At 35.1% G+C, this 11,183-nt stretch overlaps 1 long non-coding RNA gene across 1 annotated transcript in view; it reads right to left on the reverse strand.

Annotated features, from left to right (window-relative positions):
- Positions 1 to 6,366: 6,366 nt before the first annotated feature.
- Positions 6,367 to 11,183, reverse strand: part of LOC107757461 (uncharacterized) — a 20,755-nt gene continuing 15,938 nt past the window's right edge. The window contains exons 2-3 of the long non-coding RNA XR_001641938.1: positions 8,787 to 8,792; positions 6,367 to 6,379 (exon numbers count right to left, since the gene is read on the reverse strand). This is a non-coding gene — a long non-coding RNA (uncharacterized LOC107757461). The remainder of the gene's footprint in view (positions 6,380 to 8,786; positions 8,793 to 11,183) is intronic.

The raw sequence follows: 11,183 nt of genomic DNA on the forward strand, positions 1-11,183 counted from the left end.
CACCACGAACTCCTGGAAGTTGTGTAATGTTGGACTTGCAAATTAAACCAATATATTCCACCCAAGACACCAGAAATGGTCGTACACTCCTGGGAACAAGAAGATAACAGCTACAACTCAAGCAAAGACAGACAAACAACAGTAATAAACACTGAATCTGTGCTCCAAAAAGAGTGAGCTAATAAACGTGGCCTGGTTTTTCCAAGCACCCGATGTGAGCATAACAAATAAAACAATCATATTTGTCCTATTTTCCTGACAGATCAAACATAGTGCACAAGCTATTCAGGTATTAGCAAAGTTTCTGCCAACTTAAGTTGCCGTCGTACAGGTCCGTTTAAATAAAGCGCAATTAATTCTCTCCAATGTTGTTCTTCGTCAACTGTCAGGCCTGAGTAAAATGTAAGCTGGGAGATGCATGGTAATTAAATCTGGAAATGAATTAGATATTGACATTCTCCCTACATTTGTGCGGTAATGTTTCTGTAAGCAGCTTAGCAAATGGCAAATGTGCTGTGCTAATGGGCTAATCCTCCAGCTGTCTGTTCAGAAACCCTCTCTCTTGCTTTCTTTTTCTCTCCATCTTTCCTCAAAGCTCATGATGTGGTAGGTGTCGCCTTTGAATGGTAAGAAAAGGTTGAGCCAAAAGTGGCATGACTTATTTAAACCTATAGTCTTAAGGTGCAGTCACATTAGTGAAATTTCAGCAAAAATTTGCAGACAAAAACAAAAAAGGCTATTGTAAATAGTGTAGCTATATATATATAAAGCACACCGTCCATTTAAAACCATACAGCTTTCTGTTGGCAAACAAGTTAATTTTATGCAACTATTTGGTGGCTAATTCATAAGAATTCATAAGTTTTCATATGATCTGCTCAGGCCTGGGTGACGGTTATGTTTAGGGGTTGAGGTTAAGGGCAGGCCTTCAGGCTATTAAAGGGTTAATTCACCCAAAATTGAGTGCAAAGAAAACAAAAATAAAAATGTATTTAACAACCCCCCCAGTTACATCTTCCGCCATTTTGGAGAGTACCCAAGAGCGCAATCGACGTAATCAGCGTTGTTTACGTTCGGAGGAGAAAGCACGCGCATAAACAAGCACGCGCATAAACAATCAGCGTAATGAGCGTTGTTTATGCTTAGGGGAAAGCGTGCGTATATGTTGTGATACTCTAAAATGGCGGAAGACATAATTTGGGGGAGAAGAATTGTTGAAAAAAATTTTGTTTTCTTTGCGCTCAAAAAGTATTCTCGTAGCTTCGCAAAACTGAAGTTGAGCCACTGATGTCACATGGACTGTTTTACCGATGTCCTTACTACGTTTCTGGACCTGGGAACATTACAGTTGCGTTTCTGTCTATGCAGGGTCTGAGAGCTCTCACATTTCATCAAAAATATCTTAATTTGTGTTCCGAAGATGAACGAAGGTCTTACGGGTTTGGAATGACATGAAGGGTGAGTAATTAATGACAGAATTTTCATTTTTGGGTGAACTATCCCATTAAAAAAATTTCATTTGATTCACATTGTACAAATTTATACAAGGTCGCCAAATCATAAAATAGTAACATGTTCTTGTGAGAAACTGCATTATTAATATTTTTAAGGTGTGGTCAACATAAACGAATTTCACAGACAAAAAAGAATTTGGCACAGAATCCCATCTTCGTTTGTGAACGCAAGCCTGTAGTGTTCCTTTGGCCGTTTCACCAGGTGCAGTGTGAAATTTCAGCAATAAAAGTCAATTGTCTATTTTCAATAGTGCAGCGATGTTTGAAGCACAGTTTTCACAGTAGTGACTTTCAAAACAGGCAGGTTTCTGTTGGCAGTCATGCCAAATTCACTTGACCAACCCACTGCAAAATCTACACGTGGAAATCTTTCACCTTCGTGCAAAATTCCTAATAGCATGGATTCCTATCGAAATGACTGGATTTCGCTTGTGAAATTTCACAAAGGAATGGTAAATGTGACCACAGTTTCAGTGTTGGTTGGTCAAGAATGAAAATAAAACAAAAAAACGGCCAAAGATTTACTTGATACAGTTTGTCATTGATAGCAGTTTTAAGCTGCGACCACATTAGCGAAAGTTTGTGGGTAAAAAAGCTCTTATTGTTAATTATCAATAGTGTTGACAATCTCTTGAGGCACAGACTGCCATCTTCATTTGTGAATGTATAATTAGAGCATCTTTAAAATGTGTAGTGCTCATTTGGCAGTTTAACGTAAGGTGTGGTCACATTAGTGAAATTTCTGCAAAATTTCACAGGCAAAAAAAGGTCCATTGTCAATAGTCTAGCGATGTATGGAGCACAGAATTCACTTTCAAACCAAGCAGCTTTCTACTGGGGAACACAACAAATTCACGTGACCAATTTGAACCCGTTGTTAAATCTGCAAGTGAAAATCTTTTTTTCATTTACGTGAAATTCCTGATTGTGTGGATTCCTATTGAAACAACTAAATTTCACCTGCAAAATTTCACCAAGAAATGGTAAATGTGATCGCAACGTCAGCATTGGTTGATCAAAATAGTAAGTAAGGTTTTACTAAGATTTACTAAGTATAGTTTAATGTCATTAATAGATTAGTCTGCAACCAGAGTTTCAGTCGAATTTAGGTTAAGTCCTGAAACCAAATTAATTTAATTATGGTGTCAAAAGGACCTCAATACTTCTCAAAGTGGCGTAGATTTCAAAAGCATCAATAATTGAGCGATATATCTTAGTATGTAGCTGGCCTGTGCTGAATAGAGATGTTCTTGTGCTTCTGAATTTCGAAACTGATAAGGTAAGCAGGTGAGGTTACATATCTGTCCCTCATGACCTGTGCTTGGAGTCCCTGAGCTCTGTGAAGCTCATCCGAAGTGCTGTGGGAACCGTGTTGAGACCTGAGTGAGAGTTTAATTGGTGTGAGAGAGAGACTCGAAAGCTCTGAATAATAGATATCAAACCTGTGGAGACACTCAAAGAAAAACACAGATGTTCCTGAGCCACACGGTGGTTGTTTCAAGATATTACAAAATGCAAACAGGTCATTAAAAGAGAGAAGAAAGAATTTTTCCTCCCCAAATATACTTTGTGTTGGATGAATGGAGGCTGTTGCGAATTGGTTGGTGGTTTGTTCCATGTGTTGTAATGAGCTTCATAAACCCAGTATCTTTCCTGGGTATTAGCCTACATGCGTCTGAGTTTTGGGGGTTTTAGGGAAGTGTGAAAGAAAGCTTCTCCAGGCTTTCCCATTTATCCAAGGCTCAAGCTGCTAGCTGCTGGCACGTATGTTTTAAGATCAGACCTTAGTCTTAGTGACAAAGCTGCAAAAGTTTCTCTTTACGGGTCACATTGTGCTGCAAATGTTTCAGCTGAAATTGCCAGTATTTGTTTAAATACATGCAGTTTTAACATCTGCATAGTGATACATACATTATTAATTTATGTACAGCTTTTTTTTTTAAACATAAGCACTTTATGCATTTATGACTTAATAGACAAATGTTTATAGATTATTTAATTCCTCAAATTTATAGGCTGAGTTTATTTATAATAAATGAGACAAGTCAAATATTTTCTATTAAATAAAAACATTTAAGATTTTAACATTCAACTACCTAACATTCAGCATTTCATTTAACTTAAAAATATAATAAATAAATTACATGTTTAAAAAAAATACATATACAAATTATATAATACATGGTTTGAAAGTAATAATAATAATAATGCTAATAATAATAATAACGTTTTTTTTAAATATCAGAGCTGTACATACATTATACGTATCAGTGTCCATCTAAAAATAAGTGCATAAAAATGCAAAAATGTGCATTTTGTGTATGAATACTAATAAGATCAGATTTGATTGGGTAATACTGGGTGAAATATAAAAACATCTACGTACACAAAAAGCACAAGGCGTCTCAGGCGAAATTTTACACACTAACCTCTCACACTGATTCCCTCTCAATTTATTTCTTGATTTGTTCATTTATTTAAAAAAAAGATAAACAAAACATTTGTGTATCTGAAATCTCTGCATTAGCAGTCGTGACATTGGGCTAATTGGAATAAACAAACAAAAGCAAAACTAATACTTCATATTAGCAGCCAGAAGGCTGAGAAAAATATTCTGAATAAACATAATCTGATTTGACTATATGACATGTCAGCAAACATGCTGGAAATATTGACTGAATACCTGCAATATATGGTTTTATTATTATAAATGTATTCTTGTGAGGTTCACTTTTGTATAAGCAAGCAAGCAAATAAATCTATAAAGCAATAAATCAATCAATCACTGATGAAAATTGTAGCGTTCATTTGGCCATTTTACCGTGAAGGGGTTTCTTTAAGTTGCACTGAGAATGAAACACACTTATATGTTAGTCTATAGTTTAGCTAGTCAGCATCAGCAGAGATGTTAGTATTCTTCATACATATTTCCCTTTGCATTTTTAATACAGAACCTATTTTCACCCCTGCAGCTTCACAGAACATCTGACCTCACTGTTGAATGCCGTCAATCACGTCTTGTTGCCTGTACTCTTGAAAGCTTTAATGCAACAGTGCTGACCCCTCTCAATATTCAATAATAAAAGGATGAGTCTAGTCGTCCTCATGTTGTTTGAAATCTGAGTTTTATTTCTCTGTTGAACTCAAGCAGAATGTCAAAAGTCAAAATTATGAGAAGTACAACATGACAATATCACAAAAAATTACACAATGAAACTGCTCAATTAAACGACAGAACAGCATAATGAACTAAACCAAGCAAGGCAGAATGTCAAAAGTCAAAATTATGAGAAGTACAACATGACAATATTACAAAAAATTACACAATGAAACTGCTCAATTAAACGACAGAACAGCATAATGAACTAAACCAAGCAAGAACACAACAAAGCCCAATTAAACAAAAACAAACTAAGCAAAAAAACACAACGGCACAATGAAAATAAACAAAAACTAAATAAAATAACAGTACAACAGAACAGCATGAATGAAACAAAAAACTAAACAGTACAACAAAACACAGGACAGCACAATTATACAAAAAAACAAACTCAACTGAAAAAAAAAAACAGTACAACAAAACACAGCATAGCACAATTATACTAAAAACACTGAACAAAACACAAAATAGCACAATAATGCTAAACAAAAACAAACCCAACAACAGTACAACAAAACACAGAACAGCATGATGAAACTAAACAAAAACAACTGAAACTAAACAACAGCACAATAAAACAGGACAGCACAATGAAACTAAGCAAAAACAAACAAAACTAAACAACAGTATAAAACATAACAGCACAGCAGGATGAAACTAAACAAAAACAACTGAAACTAAACAACAGCACAGTAAAACAGGACAGCACAATGAAACTAAGCAAAAACAAACAAAACTAAACAACAGTATAAAACATAACAGCACAGCACGATGAAACTAAAATAATAAACTAAACAACTGTACAACAAAGCAGAATAGGACAGTGATACTACATACAACATAACTACAACAAAACAGCACAGCACAATGAAACAAACTAAACAGCAGAACAGTAGGCTACAGCAAAAACAAACTGAACAACAAAGCACAGCATTTCACAATGATACTAAACATAATCAAACTAAACAACAGTATAATAAATCAGCACAATGAAACTAAACATAAAACAGCACAGTGAAACTAAATGAAAGCAATAAAAGTATGGATAATAAAGTAATAGCATTACAAGAATAGCAGTTGTTGCATTACCTGGGTCACACATTGGCTAATATTTACCAGGAGTCAGATAGATAATAAGGCACCATTTTAGCAACTGTTATAGCTGATACAGCCTTAATCTTACAGACAATGAACAGCAGTTTAATGGTATTTAAGTTAATGTACAAAATATTACAGAAATAATAGCAAATAACATTACCCCTGGATATGTTAAAGGTGAACTTGACCTTGATGTCCTTGTCAAAAAGCATGTTCAAAAGCGTGTGTTGGTGAGGTTTCAGGCTTTGAAGTAAACTAGGTTGTGAATGCAGTTTGATGTTGACTTTAAATATCCACCAACTTACACAAGTATTTTATTTTGATGTCATTTTCTTTTCATTTTTTCCCCCACACTCATGCCCTCCCTTTCTCATTTTCGGTGTAGTAAGCATTTCAGTGCTACGAATTTGGAGGGGAATTCTAGCTGCAGAAGACCATCATAAATCACAGTTTGTCTAAGCCAGGCATATATGTATCCCTCAGAAACCTTTATGGTTCCTCTGTAAAACAGTTGTTTGCCCCTCGTACGATGGTTGCAATAACTCCTAACCTGTGTGACCATATATCTTCATGGGCTCTCATTAAAGTGCTTGCTCTTTCCAAAGCACTCGTCTCTATAGTGCCTCTCTCACAAATGTAATTGCTATAGCCTATAAGCTCTCCTCTTCTGGGTGCTGGCCCATATTTTTCTCTCACCCGTCACCCCCTTATGATTCGTCACGCATAACTGTACGGCTGATAATGAATATGCTTTCGAAAAAAATGTATGTTTGTGCATTGTAAAAAATGAGGTGATGATTGAAGACAAAGAATATTAAAGGTCCCATATTGTCAAAACTGAAATTTCCTGGCTTTTTTCACGATTACTGAGGTCTAGAGGCTATTTAACTACCATACAAGTTTCAAAACAAGTCAGTCCACAGTAAAATGCACACAGCCTGCTTAAAGTTCTAGCTATTTTTCACGAACCGTTGTGACTTCCGTAAAAAGTTGACGTCAGAACTACATAGTCACCGCCTTCAGTCACCACCCCGAGCACCGCCCACAGTCCCACTCTCCTTTTGCCAAACCCCCAGACAACATCGTGTCCATGCTTTTGCTGAGCAAGAACAACACGGAAACATGTCGAAAAGTTTAACCACTAAACCAGATCGGCCGACCTGTAACGTTACACTCTCACTCAAAGGATGGACGATCTGACAGGATTGTTACTATGAGGTGATCACATCTAACGTGTATAGTAAAGACAAACTCGCCGTGTCTATCTAGTCATGATGAAGATGTATAAACATTGCAATTTCAGCAGGCAACTATTTTTACAGCTACATTATTGTTCCAGCCACAATTAATCACAACAATGTATATACAATTACAAATGATTATATATATAAATCGTCAGTTTGTTGTTTTACACACATGCACACAGACATTATTTCATACACGACATAGTCGTGAGATGCAAGAAACAGACATATGGCAAGAAATCTGTAGACGCGCCCATAACAACAAACGACAAGACTTTATTGAACCTTTTCTGATAAGAAGTGTGCACTGCAAATGTAGCATTTTTGACGATCGTTTCTGTCCAGTCTGCCCGTTTTATCGCGTTTAACCACAGCTGTCGTCGTTTTTTTTGTCTGTGGCAGTGGCAGCAGATATGCGATCAAATTTCTAATTTGAGGCTGTATATAATAATAAAATGTATATCTTGACTGAACTTAAAATGCCAAGTCTTCATGACTTTAAAATATGGCATTATTTTAACAATTGCCTGTTTAGACAAAGCAATAATAACTACTTCTTTTTTTTTCAAATAGCCAAAAATCATGTTTTCTATGAGAACTCATCATTAGACATCTGAACAAGTAGCACAGAGTTTGCAGATTCAATCCCAGATACAAATATAGAACACATAAATTGAGTTATAACAGTTATGCATTGATTTTCATAAATACTAATGTGCATGTTACCAGCAATGTACTCGGCATGCTTATTTAATAAGACCTGTAATCAATGTCTCAAATATTTAATGACTATTTACGTCTCCACGGTAAGCTCTCAACCAAATTATAATGAACAAACGCAAATGGCCTAAGGATTAAAACAACTCCTTTGAAATTTCCAAAACAAATTTATTCATATAGCATATTGTCGAATGCTGTCTAATGGTACATTAGCTCAAAAAATGCCTAATAAAATTTCATGCCTGTTACTGGTCTGATAGCCAGAGAAAAGTCAATTTGCACACCTATTTAATGCTTATTAACAGGTCCCATAATTAACACTGATATTTCATATGCATATTACATGCTAAGATTATTAATTAAAATAGTAATTCTATATCTATCTATCTATCTATAAAATATTCTAAATCTTATTTATTTAAAATATGAGATAAATGATAAATGAGTATTGCCATAAAAGTGCTCTTTGAGAAGCTGTGTGTGTAAGGTAATAACCTGCAGGTAAGGTGATCCACTTTGACAAATGAATATACAGTAGGAGTGTTAACTTATCAAAGTCTCAGACTTTATCAGCACCAAATTACGTTTTCAGCCAGGCGAAATGACTAGCTTATTAAAACCCGTTCGAAGTAATTGCATTTAAATAAATAAACGAAGGGAACAGAGAGTCGCTGTTACCGTGTAATTGGAGACATCCCCTCTGGTCACCAGAGCAGTGAAACTCTGATGCCGTGAAAGTGGAAAAGTCAGACATGGAATGGAGAGTTTGCGATTAGAGGCTTCTGACAAATTGCAATCGTCAATTGATTGCACTCCTAAATGGTGCTCTTGTAGATTTGCCAACAATAAAAGGGTTCCGAGTTTGCGCTTACACTTGTGTTCGGTTTGTGTGTGAGAGCTAATTTTCCCTGTGGTGAGTGTGTTGGAACGTCTTATATTAATATTAATATTAATATTAATATTAAACACACTACCCTATGTCCTGTTCACAAAACTGTACAATTAGACATTACGGCTGGTCAGAATGCAATACTAGCTTACTGCTTGTACTATAAACTTCATGATTTTTTTTAACTGTTATTACTTAAACTGTTATTTTTGCATGTTTAATTCAATTGTGAATAAAATATCATAATATTTGCATTTGGCAGTGTGATTAAACAATGAGCTAAAAAATGTTCAAAATCACAGATGCGATTACTCAGTTCATTTCCTGCACTGGAAATGGAAGGCTGGATCCAAAATTGCATATTTCTCAGCTGAAGGCCAAGTCAAGAGCATTGCATTGTGGGATACAGTATTCCATGCAGTATTAGGCTATTCCAGCAACACTATTAACTTAATTTTAAGCTTATCTTTCCAGCAACAAGCACATTTTTGTGATAGTTAGCATTGTAACAACCAAATGCTAAATCACTTTTGATCTGTAGCATGTAGTGTTGCTAACTACTTTTCCAAATGAGTAGCTTATTGTTGAACAACTTAGCATGCTAATGTTTTTAAAGTAGCTTCCTCAACACTGGTTTCATTCACATTAAATGCACAATGTACTTCAGAAATAGCAAACGTAGCATGTTAGCATGCTATTCTGAACAGAGCCTAATGGTGTGTTCGAAATGCCATACTATCATACTACTCTTACTATTTCTGCAGTATCCAGTATGTATACTGTGCATAGTATGCACATTTTCTGTATGCATGGAATACCCGGATGACCTATTATATTTGCCAGAATCTGCTAAATATAACTGAAGTACTCTGAAATCAGCACAGAAGCTGTGTTTGGAATGGCATACTACCATACAACTCCTACTATATTGCAGCATGCAATGTGTAAACTGTGAATAGTATGTGAATTTTCTGTATGCATGGAATTCCTGGATTACCTGCTACATTTGCTGAAATTTGATGTATGCATCTGAAGACACTGCACGGGATACTGTTTCCCACAATGCAATACGCTCCATGTGATGTTTTGGTTACACTTTATTTCGATAGTCCACTTTAGACATTCTATTAACTATAAGTAACTTTGTAACTACATGTCAACTACATGTCAACTAATTATCATTAATTTGCAACTACATGTCTACTAACTCTCAGAGTAGACTGTTAGGGTAGGTTTAGGGTTAGTAGAATAAGTTGACAAAGAAAGTGTTAGAAGATATTAAGCAGACAGTATACTAATACTCTACTAACTGCTAGTTGACATGTAGTTGCAAAGTTACTTACTGTTAATAGAATGTCTAAAGTGGACTATCGAAAAAGTGTTACCGATGTTTTATCTTCAAATGCGTGAGTGAACTGGAGGCGGGGGATAGTAATTATGAATGTAACACTTTTATATATACTTATATACATGTTACTGTAAACTACAAACTATTGCTCTGTATCTAAAAACAATATCGTTAGTAGGACATAAATTGCACCTTAATGTCTATGGCACGTTTCTGATCAAGTCAAATGATGTCCACTTTATCTCTATAGCGCTTTATACAGTACAGATTGTTTCAAAGATATTAAATAAAAATAATATTGCAGTAATATAACATATAAATAACATATAATATATAAATAAAAATAATATTGAAATTATGCAAGCAGAATTCAATTCAGCTGTAAAGCAGTTCTAAAAAGAACAAAGTGTCTATTTACTCTAAGTGTAAGTAGGCCAATTTGTCGGCATAAGCTGCAGTAACTCCGCCCACCAATGCCTGGCTGCGATAAACAGCACTGGAAAAGACGCCTGTTTGTTTGCAGTATCAGTGGCGTAGTGAGTATAACACGAAGTGATTGACGCGAGCGACCATTGTTCTAATCCGCCTTTTGCCAAACTCGTTCTTCGCCTTTTCCCATCTCATATCAGAAAGGCATTTATTTTTAATAAAAATAAAGGAAATATTTGAAAAGTGGAAATAAAATGACTCATTAATAATAGAGTGTTATTGGGTGGTTAGCGATAGGTGTAGGAAGGTTTTTATTGTCCCAATAAGGCGGAATCCATTTAATAATATTAATAAATATGATAATTTACACTCAATGTGTTATTACATACTGTTTTATAATTTACTACAGTACTTAAGTATAAATATCTGCCACCGAACTACTATTTAGCCTACACTTAGCCTATTGTTAAATAAAATACTGTTATTTTAGTGTAAACAAAATGTATAATTATTTGCACTTAGTGTAACTAGAATATATCACTTTTTCCACTTAATGTAACTGTCAAAAATAAAATATCATTAATCAGTTAAAGACAGCTCAGTGTTGATGCCATTTCGAACACAGCCCGAGTGATTTCTCAATGTTTCCATTCTCTCGTTTATCCTTATTCATCGTAGATTCGTCACTTCCTGTTTGTTGCTGCCGTGTGTTTTGAGTTTGAGCTCCGTCAAGTTAATTCTTTGTCGTATAATTTATCTTAAAATCAATTTTATACACCAT

Source organism: Sinocyclocheilus rhinocerous, unplaced genomic scaffold (genome assembly GCF_001515625.1).
Source record: "Sinocyclocheilus rhinocerous isolate Xijiao unplaced genomic scaffold, SAMN03320098_v1.1 scaffold2578, whole genome shotgun sequence".
Lineage (NCBI taxonomy): Eukaryota > Metazoa > Chordata > Actinopteri > Cypriniformes > Cyprinidae > Sinocyclocheilus > Sinocyclocheilus rhinocerous.